Genomic DNA, 24,998 nt, shown 5'->3' with positions numbered 1-24,998 from the left:
GTTTTTAGTAGAAATATGTATTCAGTAAGCATATATTCTTTTTAAAAACAGTCCACTCTGTGTTGCTGTATTTTTGTTTTTGTTCTTCTTACTCATGTTTGAATTACAGCTAAGGGAAGAATGGAGGTAAGAAAATAAGATTCAAGCATAAACATACATTATTAAATAACAAAGTCAGAGTAATCAATTCCATTTATGTCCAATATATGTATACAGTTGTGAAAGTCAGACAATGAGGAAAGCCAAAAGAAAGAAAATCAAGTTATTTTAAAATGTGGGTTTAGAACAGAGTTCATACATACCATGCACTGTTAAAAACTGGAGCAAGATTAAAACAAAATAGGGCTAACTGCTCTTTAATTGGTCAATTATAACAGTAAAGACTTTCTGTATATATTTCAGATTTCAATATTAATGTCAAAAATGCATAGTATGATTTTACATAGGATTTGTGCTACATTAGAATAGTAAATACAGGACTTCCGGTGGGCACTGATGGCGGCAGGCTTGACTCTCTGAGAGCTCTCGGAGAGCCAACCGCAACTCTGTTCTGGAGGGCAATTTGCCCCCCTTCTCCAGTGGATTGAGGCTGGAGAAGTTGCTAAGCCTGATAGGCACCAACCGATGGCCCTGAAATGGGTCCGGACTGGTGCCGAAGGCATTGCAGATCGGATTGCGGGAAGTGGGTTCCAAGGATCCACAACAACTGCCAGCCCAGCCCATTTTAAACAGTAAGAAGAAGAAGAAACATGAAGAAAGCTGGGAGACCAGCAACAAGGAAACTGTGAGTTTCTAAAAGAAAATCAATCTATTCTTTGTGTAAAGAAGCTTCCCTGATTTAAATAAGAATATAATGCAAGGCGATCCTTTGAAAATGTAACAAACCCAGAAGGAGGAAAAGTAGAAGGAAAAAGAAAGAAAGAAAGAAAGAAAGAAAGGAATACTTCACCCCCCTCTTTTTATGTGAAGCAAGGAAAAGGAGAAAAATAAGGGCTAAAGGATTATAAAACTGTTTATTTTCCATTATTTTATTGTTACAAAGAATCTCAAAGAATTTAAAATGGACTCACAGGACTAGAGAAAGGACCTTGACGCGATGTTTAGTCTAAAGGCTGTAGCTCCTTCATAAACAAATAACTTTAGCAAGAAAGCAGCAGAAAGGAAACCTGAGAAGGGAGGAGGTGGAGATAAAAAGTGGATGCAAACCGAGGGTGGAAGAAGGCAAGGACTGGAGGGTGGAAGCAAATAAAAGCAGGACACAACTAACAAGAGCAGAGATAGAGTGTCTGGAGTCCTGACAACTGACAGATATGATATAAATCTATGGGAAAACCATAGAGAAAGGATCAAATCACGGAAAGACTAGAAAGAAAGAACATAGAGAAAAGACAGAGCGGCAGAAAGACTTAGAGACCAAATAAAGAAGAATAAGTGGCTGAACTGGAACTTTAACTATTAAGTATGACTACTCCAAAGATGAAAGGGGATAAAGAGTTAAAAGATAATAAGGACACATCAAGGAACCCCCCAGGAAATGAACAAATTGGTTTGATAGAAGTTTTTAGAGCGATTCAACAAATATCTCATAAACAAGATATCTATCAGAAAGAACTACAGACTATGGCTAAAAGACATGAAATACAACAGAATTTATTTCAAGAACAAATTCAGACAATGAATAAAGAAATTACACAACAGATTGGCACAATGAAGAAGGAATTGAATGGGGTTCTTAAAGATATTAAAGAAATAAAAATAGATAAAAAGAAACTAGAACAGGCTCAAGATAATTTGCAAAAGAAGATGGATAAATTGGATATTAAGAATGCCAGGATGGATATAATTCAAGAAGGATTGGAACAAAGAGAGATGGAGTTCCAACTGAGATTTAGAAATATCCAGGAGGAAACTAAAGAGAACTTAAGAAAAATAATGGTGAATTTAGTAGCACATACCCTACAACAATCAGAGGAGCAGACAGATGAATCAATTGACAAGGTTTACAGAGTATCTACAAACTATACAAAAAAGAATAAACTCTCGAGAGATGTAATTGTCCATTTCACCAAGAAAAGAATCCGTGATGAAATTCTGAGACAGAACAGTACAAAGCCAACTTTCTACAAAGAAAAAAAGATAGCTATCCTAAAAAAACTCCCAAGGACAACACTGTATAAAAGAAGAAAATACATGTTCTTAACAGAAGAACTTAAGAAACTACAAATCAAGTTCAGATGGGAGAAGTCTGAAGGAATTATGGTGACATACAGAAATCAAAGGCTTTGGTTAACAACGGAAGATAAGGCAAAAGATTTTTATAAGAAACTCAAGAAAGATATAGATCACAACCCACCCGACCAGACAGAAAATAAAGGAAAGGAAAAACCAAAGAAACCCCAGTTCCATCCACTTGAAAGTGAAAAGACGGATATGGAACAAGACCCTCCGAATCTCGATAAGGTGGATGAAGACGAAGATGAACTGGGATAAATATAAGGAACTGAAGAATTACAGCAAGGATAATGTATGTGAAGAAATGAAAATTTGAAGAAATACTAAGTATAGAACATTGATGAAATAAAATTTTGGGAATAATGGAGATGGACAGATTAATGTTTTTAATGAGAGAATGCACAGGGTGACCTGAGACTCCAACAGACTGGAGACTGTTCAAAGACTAAGAAGGCATGTAATAGTGCCAGATAATTAAGCAACGGAGAAATTAAATTCAAGAAGGAAGGAACGCGAATCAGACTAAAGAAAAAGGAAAGGACAAAATAAAGAAAGATAAATATCAACAATACAACAAATTAGAAGAATACACAAAGATGAAGATTGGGAAGTCAAGAACTCCCCTCTCCCAACCATCCTACCCCTTGTCCCATTCCTACCCTTCTGCCTTTTCCTTCACTTACCATACCTGAAACATCTACCCACACTTACTGTACTCCCTTATAGATTTTTCCTACTATCCTATCATCTCTATTGTTCTCCCACTTTACTTGTAAAAGAAAAATACCCCTTCCCTCCTCTTTTCTATTTTTCCTAATAAAAAATATATTGAAAAAAAAGAATAGTAAATACAAATATCATTTAAGTAAAATAAACATTAAATATTAAATTAAAAATAACATGTAAACACTAAACTAATCTGGAATCTGCTATTGCAACGCATCCAATGAAGTGGTTTAAAACCAGTATAAAAAAGGATTAGGACTAAGTACATTCATGTCTACATGGAATACATGAAGTTCATTCCAGAAGCATGTTTAAGAACTGGTCCAAGAGTCCAGAAGATCCATGACTCCCAGTGTGACCATCATCCCATTTAGTTAACTTGTACCCAGTATGCTTTATTATGCTTTAAAGTGCATGGAATGCATGATCTCTCTTCTAAACCCACATTTAAACATAACTTTATTCTCTTCCTTTCAGCTGTCCAACATTTTTACCCCATCTCTTTTACTATATTACATCATCCCTGCCCCATCCCCATGTGTATACCTCAGTATCTTCACTGTATTGTAAACCTTTGGAATTTAGAAGTAAGGAATTTAACCTGTTTTCTATTAAATTCCTCAACTATCTGGTGGGGTTGGAGACTGAGGGGCCTAAGATGATAAGGAAAGATTCTGGCCTGGGGCCAGGGTCAACAGAGTGTAAAACAGTCAAGAGATGAGGGCACACATAGTCCCACTGTCTTATTTACTCTGATATTAATAAAACAGGTTAGGATGCTTGATTGCAGCAACACAATGGTGTGATGGTTGTAATTATTGGTGAACTCTAGGTCCTAGAATGGGTTTTCTGTTGCAGTACAGATTGCCAATGCCTACTTAAAATGCTAGCTCTAATTACAGGCCTCCTTACAGAATATGGAACAATCCTCTTTCAGAAGTACACATGGCCTGTGTGTTAAGAGGGTAAAGCATAACACAATAAGGCAAGAATGTGAGCCAGTCTAGATAATCCACAAGTAGTTTAGGCAAACTATTAATCCCATTTTCCTGCAATTTGTAGGTAATAATGCTGATTTCTCCTGCCAACCTAGCAGTTCGAAAACATGCCAATGTGAGTAGATCAATAGGTACTGCTCCAGCGGGAAGGTAACGGCGCTCCATGCAGTCATGCCAGCCACATGACCTTGGAGGTGTCTACGGACAACGCTGGCTCTTCGGCTTAGAAATGGAGATGAGCACCAACCCCCAGAGTCAGACATGAATGGACTTAACGTCAGGGGAACCTTTACCTTAATGCTGATTTATTTTAGGGAGTGGTGGAGATGCGGTAGAGGCTAAAATGTTTTTTATGCATATGCACACAAAACAGTTGCTGTTTTAAGAAATATTTTGTTATGTATTTAACACTCCTGCTAATCCCTGTTGATTGTTTCCTGTTTTACATATTTCTGTGCCTGGTTGAACACTGCAAACCTGAATGGCATAGATTCTGAGTACAGGTTGCATCCAGATGCCATATTGAGTTAGTTGAGTTTATTTCCCATTGGGATCTGTGGAACAAATTACTGATGAATTCTGTCCCATTGACGTTCTGCTAATGTAATCTGGAAGCATCTACTGAAAGCCTGAAACAGGTGGGGAGTGTAGAAAGAGAAGTACTGTGAAGCAATATATTGAATTGCTTTAAAGAAAGGGTTATTAGAGCCCAGGATGATGATGATGAATGCAAATTGTTATGTAAGTAGAGGATTAGCATTAATCACTGATTCATGTATAGCATAAAAATTTACAGTAATATTGAAATGCAAATTACACCGTTGAAACCCAGGTCTCCACCTTGTGTACTTGGTCAGTACTCATTAATGTTGAAAGCAATGACATTTCAGGATGCAGGTGGTCTGGGTAGCTAGGCATGTCTTGTTCAATTCTGTTGGTTGATGGAGAGACATTCTGTGTCTCATTATATCTGTGTCATTGACTCTTATGGGATGGGCAATCTGAGTGCATGGAGAAGGAAGGTTGATAATTATTTCCATATACAGTAGAGTCTCACTTATCCAACACTCACTTATCCAACACTCTGGATTATCCAAGCCATTTTTGTAGTCAATGTTTTCAACACACCATGATATTTTGGTGCTAAATTTGTAAGTACAGTAATTACTACATAGCATTACTGCGTATTGAACTACTTTTTCTGTCAAATGTGTTGTATAACATGATGTTTTGGTGCTTAATTTGTAAAATCATAACCTAATTTGATGTTTAATAGGCTTCTCCTTAATCTCTCCTTATTATCCAACATATTCGCTTATCCAACATTCTGCCGGCCCGTTTATGTTGGATAAGTGAGACTCTACTGTATTAGCAATGGTGGAGCTTTTAAAGTAAGACTGTTGTTGCTATGTGTCCTAAAGTTATATGGTTGCTGTTATGTGCCTTCTGCCTTAAGGATTTTCTTGGCACAATTTATTCAGAAGAGGCTTGCCATTGACTTCCTCCAAGGCTGAAATAATGTGACTTACCAAAACTCCCCCAGTAGCTCTCCACAGCTCCATTATGGATTTGAATTCTGGTCTCCTAGTGTTTTCATCCAACACTCAAACTACTATAAGAAAATCAATGGTCAGTATATGGAGGTTTTAAAAATATTACAGAATGTGGGCAGCACGTGGGCAAAGCTCAGACCTGGGGCCACACATAGCACCTAGGGCTTCTTCACACAATCCTTTTGGGCCGTGCCGTTTCATTGGCAGTTGGCAGCAAAAGGGAAGGTGCGCGGAGTGGCTTGTGGCACCCCACGCACTCTCTTTCCTTCTCCCATTATACAGTGGGGACAGGACAGGGTGTGCTGGCACTCTGTCCCCACCAGATGGTAGAAAGGGCAGCAATGTGCGGGTAACTCCATCATATAGAGTAAAGGACAGGAAAGTGCGGGTAGCTTCATCAGACCTAACCAAACACACACTTTCCTCCCTGTAGTGGTGGAGGAAGTGCCTTTCGGTGCTCCCCCTCCACTTTGGGAGGTATGTGGGTGGGGCCTGCTCTGCATCGTGTGATGGCGCATGACAGGCCTCATCCTTGCCGCAAATAAAAGCTACAAAACGAGGCTGAAATGCTCCATGTGTCTGTAGCCTGTTTTTACGGTTTTCAGTCTCTCTTTTATTCCCATACTGATTATTATCTCTCCTAAAAAATCTATAGGAACTGAGATTCAGCCTTTGAATGGAATACATTGTATACTGCAACATTTTACATAAAAATCAGAAGAAGACTTCTGAAAGGGGTTTTTCTATAGGCAGTTTTGTAGTTCTGGTGGTTCCTAGACGTTCTAGAGCAGGCTGCACAACCTGAGGCCTTCAGGTGTTGGTTCTTTCAACTCCCAGAAGGTCTAGCCAGCTGTTCCAATGGCCAGGAATTCTGTGAGCTGATGCCCAAAAAACCTGGAGGGCCGCAGCAGTCAGGAAATCGGCTTCTGGAACTGCCAGTATTAGTCATCATTTGTTACGTGGTGTCTAATATCAGGATGTGTGTGAAAGAGCATTCTATTATTATTATTATTATTATTATTACTTTTATTATTATATTTCTATCCTTCTTTTCTCCCAGAGCAGGACTCAAGGCGGTGTACATGTCAAGAGTCAGACGCCAATTTGAGAGCAAAACAGAGTTTATTCAAGAGATAGCCCAAAAAATAGGCACAAACACAAAAGATGGCTTTAAACACTTAACTTTCAGTGTTTAAAGGCAGTCCAAACAAAAATATATCAAAAAGTATGCGTTAGCAACCAAACCGGATTTAACCAAGCAAATAGTTCAGATTAAACAAAAGGTGCTTCAATTCAGCTCTAAACAAACTAAGTTGGCTTGGGAAAGCAGCCAAAGCAAAACAGAAACTTGGAAACTCCCCAAAAACCTCCCAAGAGTCACAAGCACAAAGCTCTAAACAGAAACTAAAACCAAGCTTGCAAACAGAGTCAGAGCCAGTGCAAAAGGGAAGAGATGGTTCCAAACCCTTTCTGTTGCAAGCAAGCAGGCTTTGGAGATTTAAAGGGGCAGTGCACAAAAGACGTTGTCAAACCGGTCCAGAGTCAAAATAGCAGAAACAGCAGCAAACTGCTTCAGGAGTGCAGGTAATGCCAGAAGCTCAAGGGACAAGGCGAAGAGACGTCGTCAGATTGATCCAAGGTCAGGGCAGGAGACAGCAGCAGGGTCCAGAAGCAAGCCAGAAGTCAAGAGCCGAGGGTAGACTAATTAGAGGGCGAAGGCAGAAACAGGGTCGAATTCCAGTCCAGGGTCAGAGGCTGTAGTCACCAATCCAAGGTCCACGAATTGGCACAAAGAGCCAAAACAACGGAGGCAACAGCAGATCTGAAGCAAAGTCCCAGTCCAGTCTTCTTAAACACGTACAGGAATCCCAATGGCGCCCAGCAAACACCTTGCCACACGCAAAGTGAAATGACCAAACATTCCCAATTTATCCCAATTCCCCCTGGGTGTCCAAACACCAACACCCAAAGAGCAGGTGTCCCAAATCCTTAATCAGAATCAGAGCTCCACACAGCTAGTCTCATGGACTGGGAGTGCCTAATAGTTCATCAGAATCCCAGTCATCCTGCCCACACCCAACACCATGCACACCTGAGGATCCATCCTCCCTCCTCCAAGTAGACCAAGTGGGATCTGCTTCTGAAGATACCCAAGGTTCAACAGTATCCATGGGCCCCAATTCCCCAGACATCTCCGGTGCCCGTGCCCAGTCAGTGCCCACTTCCTCAGCCACCACCTGTTCACCAGCATCCATTTCTTCCACAAACTCCCCATCTGAATCTTCCTCAGAAGACTCCCCATTGAGGTCCCTAATTCTCTTCCTGTACAAATCCTCCAAGGAGCCCTCCTCGCGAGGGTTTTTCCTTCCTCTCCTGATCCCACCACCATCATCCACAGTACCCGAAGGCGCAGTCACAACAGTACAACATAACGAAGACAGATTACATAACATAAAATACAGTCATAAACCCCAACATATGTGAAATTAGCAATTTGTCACATTAAAAAAGTCTACATCCTCACCCCCCATAAGACAAATAACATAAAAAGCATAATTTAACATTCTAGTTAAAAACCTACAGAATGTCCTCCTTGGAATGCCAGGACTCTGTGGCACCATAAAGAAAACCTTTTCAGTTGACTTTATGGGCATAATGGGAGAATGTGATTTCATGAGCATGTTTTCGCAGATTTTCTCCTTCTTTTGTTCCCATTCTAGTCCAACTTCTCTCTCCCTCCCCACCCCAAATGCTTGGTCTTCATAACATGTCCCAAAACACCTAACTGCATAAAGTCTATATCAAGCATGAGAGTCATTTTTTAGAAATCTAATATGGTCTTGCTACAGGTTTTGTTGTTTCACTGAATGACTAGTTTGTGTAGCTCTTCACTGAGATCTTGTGCTGGCAGAAGAATGATTTATCAGACCTATTATATTTGTCAGCAGTAGTTAATTTTCAAACAGGTAGTTCTGTTTCTCTCTTCTCTTTGTTCCTGTTTCTCTCCTTCCTCTTTCAATCTCTTTCAGTCTTTTTTAAAATCCTTGTATTCTCATTTCACCAACCATAAAAAATAGCATGTTAAATGAACCAGAAACATTGAAGGCAAACAGCACCAGATAAAGATATGAGCTGCTAAATTAACAAAAGGGCATTGCTTCTCTGTTGAGATGGAATAGAAAACTGGAGCAGGCAATAGAAGTGCCATTCTAAATATGAGCTGTTGGATCTCCTAGGTCACAGTAAATCTCACCTGATGTTAACATGAGGACAATTTCCTAGAAGAAGCATTACGGGCAAGCGTTCTTGCAATCCTTACAGGTCCCCCTTAGTGAGGATTGATGAGTGCTTTGGACAGTAATGCTGTATACAGCAAAGTGTATCAAGCTTGCTAGATTTAAGAAGTTCTTTGTCTTTTGCAGGTGAGGCAGACATTTTTCTACCTTTTGGAAGTATGCTTTCATTAATAAAGTTGACAGATGGTTGTGGGGCTTATTTATTTTTGTTTTGATATTTTTTCCTGCAAAGGGTATCTTTGCATTACTGTGGCTTGAGTGATTATTGGCCTATGTTTCTAGAGACCATGTTCTAGTTCCTGCTCAGACATGGAAACCCATGGAAATTGTGACTTGGCACAATTCTCACCCTCTCATCCTTGGAGGAAGCAGTGGCAGATCTCTTTTAAACAAACTTTGTCATAAAAACCCTATAAAAACCCTAGTCGCTTTGATGGGCTGGATGAGGGCTAACAAGCTGAAGCTTAATCCTGACAAGGTTCTCCAGGTCAGTCACTTGGCAGATTGGGGTATAGGGTGGCAATTTGTACTCAATGGGATTATACTCCCCCTGAAGACACAGGTGTGCAGTTTGGGGGTCCTCCTGGACTCAGCGCTGACACTTGATGCTCAGGTGTCGCCAGTAGCCAGGAGGGCTTTTGCAAAGCTAAAACTTGTGCACCAGCTGTGATCGTACCTCGAGAAGTTTGACTTGGCTATGGTGGTCCATGCATTGGTTACATCAAAATTGGATGACTGCAATGCACTCTACGTGGGGCTGCCTTTGAAGATGGCCCGGAAAATGCAATTTGTGCAAAGGTCAGTGGCCAGGTTGTTAACAGGAGCTAGTTACAGGGAGCGTACTACGCATTTTCTTAAGCAGCTCCACTGGCTGCCGATAAGTTTCCGGGCCCAATTCAAAGTGCAGGTCATGACCTACAAAGCCCTACTTGGTCCAGGTCCTGCTTACCTTCGTGATCGTATCTCTCCTTACGAACCGGAGTGAGCTCTAAGATCTGGCGGGCAGGCCCTTCTCTCGCTCCCACCACCGTCTCAAGTCGGTTGGTGGAGACGAGGGAGAGGGCCTTCTCGGTAGTGGCCCTTCGGCTCTGGAACTCTCTCCCCAGGGAGATCAGATTAGTGCCCATCTTGACCACATTCCATAAAGACTTGAAAACATGGATGTTTCAATGTGCTATCAAATAAATCAGCTTGCACTACCACTGTAAATTTCTAATTTGCTCTTGTTCGGTTCCCAGCTCTTTATCCTGCTCCTGGTCCCATTTTGTTCTGTTAATGCATATTAATCTTGTATTTTCTATTGTGTTTTAACTGTATGTTGAACTTTTGTTCCTTGGGTTTTGTCCCCATGTAAGCCTCCCTGAGCCACTTCGGGAAGATGGAGGCAGGTTCTAAGAAATTTATTATTATTATTGACACAACAACATAGTATGACACAGCAAACAAGATAGATATGCTGGATTTCATATCACAAAATCACAAGTCGAACACTTCCCAAGTGTCTAGGACTGTGTGATGTATTTTCGGATGATGCGCACAGATCCCAGTAGGGTGGCCTTTTGCAGTTGACAAATCATAATTTTGTCAATGTTTATTGTTTCCAAATGCCAGCTGAGATCTTTTGGCACAGCACCCAGTATGCCAATTACCACCGGGATCACCTGCACTGGTTTCTGCCAGAGTCTTTGCAGTTTGATCTTGAGGTCCTGGTAGCGGCTGAGTTTTTCTTGTTGTTTTTCATCAATCCGACTGTCACCTGGTATGGTGACATCAATAATCCAAACCTTTTTCTTTTCCACAACTGTGATGTCTGGTGTGTTGTGTTCCAGAACTTTGTCAGTCTGGATTTGATAGTCCCACAGGATCTTTGCGTGTTCATTTTCCATTATCTTTGCAGGTTTGTGATCCCACCAGTTCTTTACTGCTGGGAGGTGGTACTTGAGGCATAAGTTCCAATGAATCATTTGGGCCACATAGTTGTGCCTCTGTTTGTAGTCAGTTTGCGATTTTCTTACAGCAGCTGAGGATACGATCAATGGTTTTGTTGGTTTCCTTGCACACTCTGCATTTTGGGTCATCAGCTGATTTTCCGATCTTGGCCTTAATTGCATTTTTTCTGATGGCTTGCTCCTGGGTCAAGGATCAGGCCTTCTGTCTCCTTCTTCCGTGTCTCATTCGTGAGCCACAGCCAGGTCTTCTCCTTATCAACTTTTCCTTCAATTTTATCAAGGAACTTTCCATGCAATGCTTTGTTGTTCCAGCTGTCAGCTCTAGTTTGTAGTGCAGTTTTCTTGTACTGATTCTTTGTCTGTTGTGCTTTGAGGAGTTTCTGATTTTTTACTTCAATCAAAGCAGGTTCTTCACTTTGCTTTACATATTCTGCCAGGACATGTTCTTCTTTGACTGCTTGTTTTACTTGTAAGAGTCCTCTGCCACCTGATCTTCTAGGCAGATATAGCCAGTCAACATCACTGCGTGGGTGCAGTGAATGATAAATGGTCATGAGTTGTCTTGTTTTTCTGTCCAAATTGTCCAGTTCTGCCTGTGTCCAATTTATAATGCCAGCAGTATATCTTATGGCAGGTATGGCCTAGGTGTTTATGACCTTGATGGTGATGCCTCCATTGAGCTTGCTTTTGTGAATTTTTCTGACCTTTTGTGTGTATTCTTTGCTGACCACAGTTTTCACATATTCATGCTTGATGTTGTCCAGCTGTGATATGCCCTGATATTTATAGGCCTCTGGCTGGTGACATTTTATCATTTGGCCATTATTATTATTATTATTATTATTATTATTATTATTATTATTATTATTATTATTATTTATAACAGGTGATCTTAAATCAGAATTGACTTGATGGCTCACAACATCTTAAATAACTCCTTGGTTTGCCCTTTAGCACTGCACTAACCACTGGTGGATTTTACATCACATTATCCTCTTTGTACCCATTCTAAGAATTACTGTACCTGTTAAGTTCCAGGTAACTAAGGTCTGACTGGAAACGTATTCCCTATTGTCATGAGAACCATGCTGCATTCTGTCATGTGCGTCAGAGGCACATGAGTGTTGAAGAGCAGTATGATAACAATTCTTTAAAATTCAGATTTCAAGTTTTTTTCAATGATAGTAATCACTTCACCCATTACATTACTTTGAAAAGTCTCCCCTCTTTTCACTTCCAAAGCAGTTTTTCCAATTCCACCCACCTCCACACAAGAATGAGGCTGAGCCCATTCAAATCTTCTTTTAGCCACAAAATCTGTAAGTGAACATTGAGATATTCTTGCCTCCTTTTGTGCTCTTCTATTAGCAATACACAGATGATAATACTAACTAATAATGCATGGTTGTTGTCTGAAATTCTGAACTGCTTTATGTGAGGTGGGTTTATACCTCTCAAATTGTTTTCTACATCTGAATGGATTTCAACAGGACTGTACCTTCTAGACTTTAGGTTCATTTCACAGCTGATAGGTAGTCCCCAAACTTTGTGGGATAATGGGGCCTTAGTTGTGCAACACCAAGCAGTCTGGGGTCACCATGTTACAGGGGTGGGCAACCTGATATCTGTCAGATTGGTCAGCTTCCATTATCTCTAATTCTTTTTTATGAAGTTGATGGGCATTGAATTTAAACACCACGGGGATCACAGATTACTTATCTTTTTAATTATTCTATTTCTTCATTTCTAAGACTGACTTTTCCCAATATAAAAATGGGGTGCATCTTTTATATAAATAAACTTTTTTACTGTTGGTATTGAAATTAGTGTGCATCTTACAATCGATGACATCTTAGAATTGAAGAAATACCGTAATTTAAAATATGAATTGATTGGTTTTAATATGCATTCATTCTACGTGATCTATTATATGGCATTATGTGTGTAAATCATTATTGTTCTCCATCTTGATCTATAGGGAGAGGTGAGTAAGAAATAAATAATATAGTTGTTGTTTTCACACATAGAATCATAGAATAGTAGAGTTGGAAGAGACCTCATGGGCCATCCAGTCAAATTGCAGTTAAAATTATAAGGAACATCTGTTGGCAGAATCAGATGTATATGTTTAGCATGTTTTCTTACAGGTAGAAACATCACTTTTTCCTGCAGTTTTTCATGGCATAGCACACTCACATTGAACCGAAGAAGAAGAAGACAATGCCTCTTTTCAGCATGCCATGTACATAATATGGGGGAAATCACAGTCTTGTTAGTTGTACGCTAAATTTTATGTCTAATTATTAAGGTGAACAAACAGCCCTGTGTATTCCACAGAAGTGCTGCTTTTTCTGCAAGGATGAGAGGAAGATGTGCTGTTTCTGAGAGAAGAGAGAAGAGCTGTCGTAACCTGAGGCCATTTTTCCGACTGCAGCCAGGCAGTTTTGCTTCAGGGCACTGCTTTTGTTATCTCCCCTTATGCCTTCTGCAAATGAAATCATACAAAGAAGCTTCCAAGAGAGAGCTACTTTTTTTGAGGAGGACTCGGCAGCTGAAGGAAGTTGCTCTTGATGGATAGGAACAGGGGGCTGCTTCATCATAACTAAAACAAAACATGTTCAATAGACCTGCTGTGATTGCTGAAGGCTTCTTTCCTCAGCTGTAGTTCAGCAACAAAGGTTACATGAAGTCCTAGAGCGGATCCTCATGTGGATGCACTGCACACCGCTGTGATGAATGTGTGTTCCTCCACCATGGAACAAAAGCAAGGTTTTACCAGCCAAGGCAGTGCCACTCAAGTTGTACAGCTGGATTTTGCTTAGAAATAAATACTTGCTTTTGGATTTAAGCTATACTCTGGGATTGTCTGTCTGAAATGTGAATTATCCTTTTGACCAAACAATTAGTTGATGTCACAGTTGGAACACAGCTGAACAAAGATTTTTTTCCTGCCAAATCAAAATCTGCCACCCATTTGCAGACTGACAACATCATAAAAATGAACAACATAAATATTTTGTATGCGTATGGGAGGGATGTGAGGGGAAATCAGTGGTGGCATAGATAGGACACAACATGATTTATAACTGTCTTATAAATACATTTCAGTATAAAAAGTAGAGATTGTTATCATTTACCTTGGAAGGCCTCTGAAAACACCAGAATCCTGAAATGTTAAGTTCTGCCAGTGAGGAACCCAAGTGAGTCATCCATTAAAGGGAATTTGATAGTTTAGGTGCCAACAAAAGAGCATCCCTTTCTTGTATAGCCTCCCACTAAACATCACATAGGGCATGTGTTGGAGTGCTTCAGAAGATGATGCAGATGTGTTTTGGAAGAGGTTTTGCTATGTGTCATGGCATCTACCAATCTTAAGGATCTGCCCATTCTCGATTTATGTTCTTGACAAAAGGACATGCCTAACTCAAAGCCTAATATTTTTCTTCCCTGATAGACATTTTCAGTTCAGTTAAGCTTAGATCCTGGATAATTTGACTCCCTCTTATTCATAGAAAGATCCCTGGTCCCTGAAGTCATACTATGGGAAACTGTATTTCATTGATTTGTCTTCAAATGAGATCTATGCAGTATGCCTATTTATATGACTTTTCCCCTCTTCAAGATGCGTGTGGCAACCACTGCGACAAGTGTTGAAAAATACGATATGTAGTTTCAGTAAGCTTTCATCATAATTTTGCCTGCTTTTCTTTATCACTGCATGAACAGCCAGACTGCCTTTGCCTGCCATGTTAGGCATCTTTATAAAGAACTCCAAAATAAAAGGCATGACCTTTGCTGTTGGCACAACTGAGACGTTTTTGTACCTGCTGCTGTGCCACAGACGTCACAACTGGCCGACCTGTATGACACTGTGAATAGTGTGTGTTGGAAAATCACATGATGGCTGTCGTAATGTACAGCTACAAAATGAAGGTGATGTTTTACTGCAGTACTTAACACTTGGCACTAAGTAGGAGTTGATTAGGCAGGAAATAGACAATGAATTAATTTGAGCAAATTACAAGGGGATTAGCAGTGGATGTAGTTTTTATGTCATGAGTGGTACATGATAGAGCTGCTTACCCAGGAAAAAGAGTCAAATGGGCCTTCTCAAATGTTTTTAGGGAAGAGAAAGGAAAGAAAGGAATTATTCTGGATTTAAAATATATTTCATTACTAAACGGAAATGTATAGGAGTTACGTATTCAAGTAATACCTGTTGGTTGTTGGTGAGGGCAAATTCATTGATCTTTTGCCTGCTTAGCCATGAAAACTCACCTTGGACAAATCATGTTCAATCAGAGGAAGACATGGCCAAACTCCCTCTGAACAAACAAAGACCCCATGATCAGTTCACTTTAGAGTCACCAAAAACAGAAATGAATTCAAGGTGTATAATAGCAATAAAAATAAAGGATACAGTCTTCCTCATGTTGTACAGCATTCTTCTCCTTTTTATGGCTCCTGGGACCTGATGGCCTAACCTGGGTTCCCCTGGGGTGGAAGAGCGGTATATACATTAAATAAATAAATAAATAAAATAACCTGCTTTAGAACATCTCATCTAGAGAATAATTCACTCCAGACCAAGAACAACTCCCAAATCATATATGTAAGATGCTGTAATATGGGATTTCTACGTTCACTGAAGCTCCAGATTGGCTGGGAAATTTCAGCATGCCCTAATCCAACTTGTCATCTGCAGCCTCATCACAAAGGGCTAATTTCAGCGGCATACGCCGGTTAAGACCTAGGTTATCACGGAGCTTGCCAGCTCCCATCAAACAATGCCAGCGGAGCTCCGTGGGTGATGTAGGGCGGAGCTGGTGCATGCCGCCACTGCAGCAACATAGGCTTCCCATGTTGCCATAAGAAGCAATGGGGGAAGTTACGTGGTCGATGTTTCCCCCATGGGATCACCTAAATTAGGAGCTGGGCAATACGGGGTGTGGGGTGACAGGTTCCCAATGGCCCCCCATGATACGTGGCGATTCTAAAAGTAGCTTAGGCTCAATTAACTCAACAGTGGGGAGAGGAGAATTGGTGTGAAATCATGCCCTTCCCTGTAGAGCTGGTAAAAGCAAAATGCTCCAGCCTTTCCTAGCTTGTGTGTTCTTATTCATAACTTTTGTAATCATAATTATTCCTAATATTGCTTGGCCACAGATGTCCTGGATTTCATCTATGATGTACGTATGGAATCTACTTGATAGAAGATAGAACTACCATATATACTCATGAATAAGTGCACCTCATGTATAAGTCAAGGGAAGGTTTTGGGGCCAAGGTTGTGGGTTTTGATATGACCTGCACATGGGCCAACAGTCATTCCATGGAGACTGCCACTATTCTGTACCCAGACATTCAAAAAGACCAGCAGCAATGCCATGGCAGAGAAAATAGAAGGGCCCAGTACTTCTTTTAGGGTCTTCGAGGAACCTAAAAAGCTGTTGTCTTTTGACATTCTACTCGGAGAAGGGGATGGTTTCTTTTTTATGAGAGTTAAGGTATAGTACTCGCATTGACCTGTGGTTAAGTCAACCCAACTTTTTTGAGTTTATTTTTGACCAAAAAATTTAAATATATACATGAGGATATTCAGATTTGTTTCCTTTTAGTTTCAAGACACTTGACTTTTCTTGGGAAACAGTAATTTGTACTTCAGTAAATTTCACCAGCTCTAGCAAAATCCCTTCCCAGAATAGCTCTTAATGCCCCAGTCTTATTTCTGATCTACATCAGTTTTGCATTAGGCAGTTCTATGCCTTTATATCAAAGAATAGGAAATAAAAATCCTCCTCCACCTCAGCAAGACGTGACCCGCTTGGTAGCTTGAAATACCGAGTGGCAAATCATGGAAAGGCATAGGCCCACTGGGGACATCTAAGTAACTACTTTTACGGAAGCTATTCTCCCACTTCAGAAGTAACAAATAATCCTGTAACTGAATATAATTTTTGTTGAAGGGAGAAGCATTAAATGGCCCATGGAAGCATGGCCCAGCATATTTCATATAAATCTTGAAAGGGAAGAAGACGGGATGGTTTTGGAAGCAGGTTTGCTGCTTATCTGCAAGTGAGAGGAAAAAAATGGCTTTAGAACTAGTCATGGAAGGAGCAACAGAAATTTATCTTCGCTAAAGAGCTGGAACTAAGCCCGGGAGGAGGCTGTGCGTATTGTGCTAAAATAGGTGTACTACCCGGAGGGCGCCTTGTCAATGACTGTAGCAGCTTGAAAGTCTGGTGCCTACAGTGTCTTAAGCTGTTTGAGCCAATGATTCCCAGCAGCAGTTCTGCTTTTGCGGGGTGGGGATTGTCCCACCCAGATGGTACAAATCAACTTTGCCCCAGCCTCTGTAAGCACATAGGTCAGAGAGGGTTAGACCCAGGTCAGGGGAGCAAAAATCAGGCTCACAAAGGTGATGGTCTCCAAGCTAAATAAAGCCCAATCATTCGTTTATTTGGTGTTGCATGTCATTCCTGATGTATGGTGACCCTGGGGGTGCATCTACACAGTAGATTTAATGTTGTTTGACATCACCTGTACTGCCATGGCTCAATGTTATGGAATCGTGGCAGTTGTAGTTTTATAGTGTCTACAGCTTCGTCTACCAAAGAGTGCTGGTATCTCACCAAACAACCACTCCTCGGATTGCATATCATTGAGGCATGGCAGCTGATGTGGTGTCAAGCTCTATAAATTCCACAGTGTAGATGCATTCCTAGATTTCCCAGTTCATCTCCCAATCCTAGTCTAGTCTCTAACAAAATATGCCCCCACTAGTTATTTTCTAGGTCCTCTTGCATGACTCTATGGTATTCTTCACTCAAACATCCCTGATTTTAATAGGGTTCACTATCATCCATGTTCGTGTGAAGCCTTAGAACGTATTCCTCATGTGTACAGGGGTTATACTAGTTAAAATCCTAAATTTAGCATCATTGGCAACATCCTACAGAATTCTGGGATTTGTAGTTCAGGGGTTTTAATAATTATCAACCAGAGAGTTCTCAGTCCTCAACAAACTACAAAATCCAGGATCCCATTGGATGCAGCCATAGCGGTTAAAAGTGGGGGTCTTACCTATTTATAAAATATGACCCCCGGTATGCACAGGAATATGTTCTAAGACTTTGCATGCATTAATGCACGAAACCAGAGATAATAGTGAACCCTACACTGCAGTCATGGCAGTTAAAGTGGAATTGCAGTGCTATGAATTTGTAGTGTGAAAGGGACCCTGGTTTTCTAACCCTTGTATGGCTGTACAAAGGGTACTTCACATGCTTGAAGAGCTCGGTCTTCTTCCTGGGCTTCAGCTCCATGTTCGTGTTTTGTGTCACAGCCATCCCACCCATAGTATGGTATAGCTTCGCTGTTGCCATGGCAACTTTGGCGTTGGCTTTGAGTTGTCACAAAGCATCGCAAGAGCCCGATCCGTCATTGTAAAGCCTAAATAACCTTGCCGCCATTCAATTACAAAACAGTCCATGTTACAGGAGGGTTAATTTACCATGTAATGAAACCTCCGCTGAACCAATAGGCCTTCTCTCCTCCATAAAGAATCCCAGTCATTACTACTAATAATGTCCATAAAGAGCCATTTGTGTGTGTTGTGTGTGGAGGTGTGCGCGGAATATCAGCACTATTAAGAGCGAGAGAAGATTTTGATTTCTCTCGCTCTGCTTCAGCAAAGCAACCGCTGGAGCAGCATTTCTTCAATGCATTCGTAACCACAGAAACACACCAAATCTCAAGGCATCTTGCCGGCAAGGCATTTCCCTTTTGCTTTAATTCAGGAAGTGCTCAATCCTGCGAACGTGAATCCTTGAACTTGCAGCATCAGAAAACGAGATGGGAACTCCCTGGTCGTTTCTTCCATTCAAGGGCTATTGCCCTTTTCTGTTGTCTGATCTTTCCAGACAAGCCTTTACAGGAGGGAGCTTGCCGGATAGCCAGAGGGTGAGGCGGTATGTTTGGGCTTAGGCAAGGCAAATGGGAGTTAGCCCGAACATCTGTTAAAATAGGAACCAATTAATCAAGATTAATGTGGAGTAATGTAAGCTAATTGCAACGAGTTTGTTAATGCAATTGGAGAAAAGAGGCATGAGAAGGAGTGCTTGCAGGGCAAAACACTTCCCCGTTGTGTAGGCTGGGGAAAAAACACACACACCAACACACTTTTATTGATAGCAGTGGTGTGGAAAAATTATTACAGTTCAGGATCTCATGGAAAAGTGAATGCTTGCATCATACAGTGAATGTACAGGTACAGTCAGCCCTATATACACATAGACATACAGTGGGATCTCTTTTTCTGATAGGGTTTGGTTCTAGGAATCCACATTGAATACCAAAATCTTTGGATGCCTAGTTCCATTATATGCAAAAGCATCATAAAATGAGGAGCCTCTGTGACGCAATGTGTTAAACCCTTATGCTGGCAGGACTACTAACCGACAGGTTGGCGTTTCGAATCCGGGGAGAGCGGGTGAGCTCCCTCTGTCAGCTCCAGCTCCCCATGGGGGAACAGGAGAGAAGTCTCCCAAAAGATGATAAAACATCAAACATCCAGGAGTCCCCTGGGCAACGTCCTTGCAGACAGCCAATCCTGTCACACCAGAAGCAACTTGCAGTTTCTCAAGTCGCTCCTCACACACACACACACACACACAAATCATAAAATGGGGTCCCTTATATGGAATGCCAAAATCAAGGCTGGATTTTGGGATTTTAAAAAATATTTCAAAATTTGTGGATTTGGACAACTTGACTATATATTTTATACATACAGTAGACTCTCAGTTAACAGGAATGCAAGGAATCAGAGCTCACAAGCAACCAGCAAATTAAAAAATACTTTAAATAAAATGTTTTTTTTAATACAGCAACACAGTAAAATGTTACAGAAGTTTCATTTTTCTTTATTTAACTTAATTCATTTTTAATTTCTGTATTTCAACCGTGATATCAAATCAATACTGAGTTTGTGATATGGTATAGTATGGGGTATAGTATTAGGCCTGTTTTTAATAGTAACAAGCAGCCAGAAACTATATTTATTTGGCATCTCGTGGGCATCAGTTACCTGAGAGTTGGCCCTCCATATTTGAGGGTTTAATTTTGTGGATTTGATTAAAATGTTCTCTCTAGGAATCTCCAGGTCCTCTAATGCCATTCTGTTGTCACCTTTTGGCAGAAATAGAGCCATTGGTAGATGCCAGATAAATGTAGTTTCTGCTTACTTGAGAGTGCAACACTTTGACACATATTGTTTGTGGTCCACCTCAATAATTCATAACTGACCTATGTCATTGGACTTTAGCATCCAGCTCTCTTCGCCTTTGGATTTGGTGGTTAGGAGTGCTGGAATTTCCATTTGGAGGGCTACAATTTGTCACATTTGTCACCTTCTACCTTCCAATGCCCATGGAACTATAAATGTGCTAGAAACAGTAATTTGTTTTAAAAGCTCCTCTGAGTATAATGCAGCTATCCATAGAAGTAGGACACATTGTGTATTTCTTCCTATATCTGGGCCGGGCTGTGGCGCAGGCTGTTGAGCAGCTGCTGCAATAAATCACTCTGACCATGAGGTCATGAGTTCGAGGCCAGCCCGTGGCGGGGTGAGCACCCGTCAATTAAAAATAAAATATAGCCCCTGCTCGTTGCTGACCTAACAACCCGAAAGATAGTTGCATCTATCAAGTAGGAAATAAGGTACCACTTATAAAAAGTGGGGAGGCAAGTTTAACTAATTTACAACTGGAATGAGGAAGTGAGGAAGTGCCATCAGAGTGGATGATGAAGTAGCTGCTCCCCCCTGTGGCCAGAATCGAACATCCCCTTGGGAGAAGGTTAACTTGCCTCTGCGTCTGTCTGTCTGTCTGTCTGTCTCGGTTTCTGTTTGATGTGTTTATGGGCATTGAATGTTTGCCCTGTATGTGTATAATGTGATCCGCCCTGAGTCCCCTTCGAGGTGAGAAGGGCAGAATATAAATACTGTAAATAAATAAATAAATAAATAAATAAATAATAACTATCTGCTGCTCCAAATTTGCATGGTTCAGTCTGGAAGGCAGAAAAAGTAGGGAAATTGCTTCATTGACTATAAGCAGACTCTTATATACTCTAAAATGGCATCTGTGGACCCAGTTTGGAGGAAAGCTGTTCTGAAAAAGAAGAAAATTTAGAAATAAAAGTTGCTTTCAAATTTAATTCAGACCCCCCCCCCCTTACTATGCTTCTGCTGATTGGGAAACATTGTTAATCAAGAGACTTCCATACTTCTTATATGTCACATAGTTATTGTGGATATAATGATGATCCATAGGAATGTGAATAATACTTTCAGTATATTTTATTACTCAGTGAGAAAGGGTCTTAACACATTAAGATGTTTCACTGAGAAAATGGTAACCTATAGATTTTTGGGGGAATGGGGTGTCATTTTGAGAATATTCCGTGAAAAAATGAACAAAATAGTGCAAAAATGTTTTGTGGACATAAATATTTTTTATGTGAAAACTTCAGGATTCATTGTGCAAACCCCAGATTTTTTCTGCAAATAGATTTTTCATTAAGCAAATCATTCAAAATATTCAAAAAATCTATAACCCAATGAAGAAACAAGTTTTGAAATTATTCATACTTGCATACAGGAATTAAATGAGTGGACTCTTACGTCTGCTCACCATGCTTAGCTAAAGGAAATTTCAGAGGTTTTACGCCTATATCAGTGAGGTATATGGGAAGACACCTGAAGAAATAATGCACCTGCATGAAGAGTACTGTCTACCTGTCACAGCAGGATTCTTACAGTTATGATAGTTTCTAGTAGACCTTTTTTTGTACCAGTCTGAGCATAGAAGAAAACCAGTTCATGATTCTTCTCCATGACAATTTATTTTGCAGAATACTGTATGATACGATTAACAGTGACCAGCTTTATGGATTAACAGATAATCTGAACATGTGTTGTTGTGTGCCTTCAAGTCATTTCCGATTTACAGCTATTCTAAGGTAACTCTATTGAAAAGTTTTCTTGGCAAGATTTGCTCAGTAGGGTTTCATGCTGAGAATGGAACTTGACCAAGGTCATCCAGTGGGTTTCATGGATATCTTTTCATGGAACCATAGTTTTCAGAGTCATAGTCAAAAACTCTAAGCGTTATACCATGCTGGGTCTCATTAATCCGAATACAGAATAATTAAATTTAGGATTTCTAGGACCATCAAAGTGGTCATCTAGTTAATGCAGCTGTTAGAGACGACCATACCAACCCCTTTGAAGAACTTTAATGAAGCAGAACCACCCATGTTGTCTGGGGCAGTCCATTCCACTATCTAAAAGCTCTTCCCATCAATTTTTTTCCTAATGTTTAGGTGAAATCTCTTCTCTTGTACCTTGAAACATTGGCTTTCATTCTAATCTCTGAAACAACAGTCTTTCTATGTGACCTCGGCTATTGAATGATAGCTATCCTGTCACCCCTCGGTCTTTTCAAGCTAAAAGCACCCAGCTGCCTAAGCTGATCCTACTAGGGCTTGGTTTCAAGACCTTCTGTCATCTTGGTCAGCCTCCTCTGGAGAATCTATCCTGAGATTATGATGACGGTCTTCTACACCACACTCCAAATTTCTCCCAGCAGCACTTGGAGAGCTGCAGTCTTCCCTCTGTTTCCTGTGCAAGGGGAGCTATTCTATTTTTTTCTCCTCCTACTGTGTCCATAAGGATGCTTTATAATGGCTATGGAACATCCTCATCCAGATATCCATATTAGATGTGACGTTTTGCTGCACAGCTCCATCAGTCTAGGGCTGTACTGAAAAAAAGTTGCCAAGAAAGTAAATGAATTTGAACAGCAGAATCATACTGAGAATACTGAGAACCATAGCATGTCCTTGCACTAATAAAGATAACAGATGATAATTTTGATGTTTCTCTTTTGTATTCCATTCAACACAGGAAGAGATGGAAAGCAGTAGTGTGTGGCCTGGGCCTGCTTTCTCATTTCTCTCTGAAATTTCTGAGCTTGCTGTGCTGGGAGAAGAGAATGTTTCTTTCCAAATGGGATGTGTAGCACATATATTTCGTTTGCATGCCTCTGAAGTAGGGGCTTGTAACATTAAATAATCTTTCTGTCTACCTTGTGAGTGTCATGTTAACTCTGGTGTGAAGCTTGTTGATTGCCTTTGATGTGCCTTGATCTTCCTTCTCTTGCTTCCCCATCCTGAACTATGTTTTATTAAAGTACTGTGGGAGTTATTGACTCTTTCTAAGATTTTGTTGCCAAGGCACCCCATAGAGAATAGAAAAATTATTTGGTCTCTTTGGAGAAGTTGGGTGAACAAGTTGTCCAAATGTAGCTGCTTAATCAGTAAGAAGGGCTCTTTGGCACTTAACAACGACAATTTAATTATTGTGCTAATATGGCCCAGGAGTAGGTGTTGGAAGAGTGGGAAGAAGCTAAGAAATCACTTAATGCTAAAGAGATTAATTTACAAATCTGTCATTTGGATTCTTACATTCACATGTATATCTATGTGAAATAAAGAGAAAGCTTCTGTTTCCATTTGACTGAACATATGAAGAGGAATTCTAGGGCACATCTAGGTAGAGCTCATGCAGTATGGCACCACTTTATCTGCCATGGCCTAATGAAATGGAATCCTGTAGTTTGGAAGGTACCACCACTATTTGACAGAGAAGGCTAAGATCTTTTGAAACTATGACAGCAATGATTCCATACCATTGAGCCATAATTGTTAAAGTATTGTCAAATTACATTAATTTTATAGTGGAGATGCATCCCTAGTCACACACCATGGCTACCCCACCACTATGTCCACATATTGACAGTTCTGTGCACAAAGATATGTCTTTTTTGAACATTTGTGCGTACTTTGTTGGTCAGTCAACTGATGTAGCTTAACAGAGCTTAACAAAGGAAAGATTCTGTGTTGAATGCCAACATATGAAGCATGCTCTCTGAGCTACTGAAAGGAGCAGTTCTCTCTAGAGCTGTTATTGAGAAGTTAAGTTTTTCTCAGGGATACTTGAGTCTTTTGTTTCAATTCATTTTAAAAAATAATCTTCTAACATTTGGACTATTTAGGGAGGTAAGAATTTGAGATGCAATTAAGAAAAAAGGATGTGAGAGACCACAAAGTAATCAATTTGTCCATTCAGACTCATGATGCTGAATTCTTAATTTTTTTCAGTCTGAATCCATACCGAGCTATGTTGCTAACTTGAGGTTTCCACTTTTCCCTGTGCGATTATTATATGATATGTGGATCACATGAGTACCAAATATAGAATCATAGAGTTAAAAAGAGACCATATTTAGTCCAACTTCCCTGTCATGTAAGATTAGGCCTGGAGGGGGAATGCCAAGAAATACCGAGTTGTATATTCAGAAGAAAGCAATGGCAACCTTCCCCTGAGTATTCCTTGCCTAAGAAAACCCTGTGAAATTCATGGGGCCCTCATACTTGATGTGAGTCCAGGTTACCTACTGGATCGCTTTCTCCCGTACAGTCTGCCCCGAACACTGATGTCCTCTGGGGTCATCTGCTCCAGCCTGCCAAAACCCCACTAGCAACCATCACCCAGAGGACCCCAAGACTATGGAACAACTTGCCAGTAGAGCTCTAACAGCTAGATCAGCTGTTGGAATTTAAGACACAAGTGAAGGCTTATCTTTTCTGGCAAGCCTACCCAGGTAGTTTTAATGATATATTTTAAACTTCCATTATATGTCTAACTTTTGTATTGTATATTTTAATATGTATTTTATGGAAATGTATTTTAATATGTGCATTCTACAGAGTATTTTTAAGTGTTTTAGCAATGTTGTAACCTGCCTCGAACCGTGAGGAGAAAGAAGAAGAAGAAGAAGAAGAAGAAGCAGCAGCAGCAGCAGCAGCAGCAGCAGCAGCAGCAGCAGCAGCAGCTGCTGCTGCTGCTGCTGCTGCTGCTGCTGCTGCTGCTGTATGGGAAAATGGAAACTGAAATCCAGTCTTTGACTAACACTGTCCGAATTTTTAGCACTGATATCAGCATGGAGTTTGGTTTGGACAAATATTCGACTGTGGCATTGAAGAAGGGAAAAATCATTGAAAGTGAGGGCATTAATATGCCTAATGGCCAAACAATAAAGTGTCACCAGCCAGAGGCCTATAAATATCTGGGCATATCATAGCTGGACAACATCAAGCATGAACATGTGAAAACCATGG

The 24,998-nt window shown here is 40.4% G+C and overlaps 1 protein-coding gene and 1 long non-coding RNA gene across 4 annotated transcripts in view; both read left to right on the top strand.

Annotated features, from left to right (window-relative positions):
- The window catches only part of fhit (fragile histidine triad diadenosine triphosphatase), a 998,292-nt gene that overhangs the window by 27,149 nt on the left and 946,145 nt on the right, over positions 1–24,998 (top strand). The gene's annotated exons all lie outside the window — the stretch shown is intronic.
- On the top strand, positions 11,710–13,602 carry LOC134295978 (uncharacterized). The gene is made up of 2 exons (XR_010002509.1): positions 11,710–12,073; positions 13,063–13,602. It is a non-coding gene; the product is annotated as an uncharacterized LOC134295978 (long non-coding RNA).

Source organism: Anolis carolinensis, chromosome 2, assembly GCF_035594765.1.
Source record: "Anolis carolinensis isolate JA03-04 chromosome 2, rAnoCar3.1.pri, whole genome shotgun sequence".
Classification (NCBI taxonomy): Eukaryota; Metazoa; Chordata; class Lepidosauria; order Squamata; family Dactyloidae; genus Anolis; species Anolis carolinensis.
Note: the sequence above shows the minus strand (reverse complement) of the source record. Positions and strands in the feature narration are given on the sequence as shown.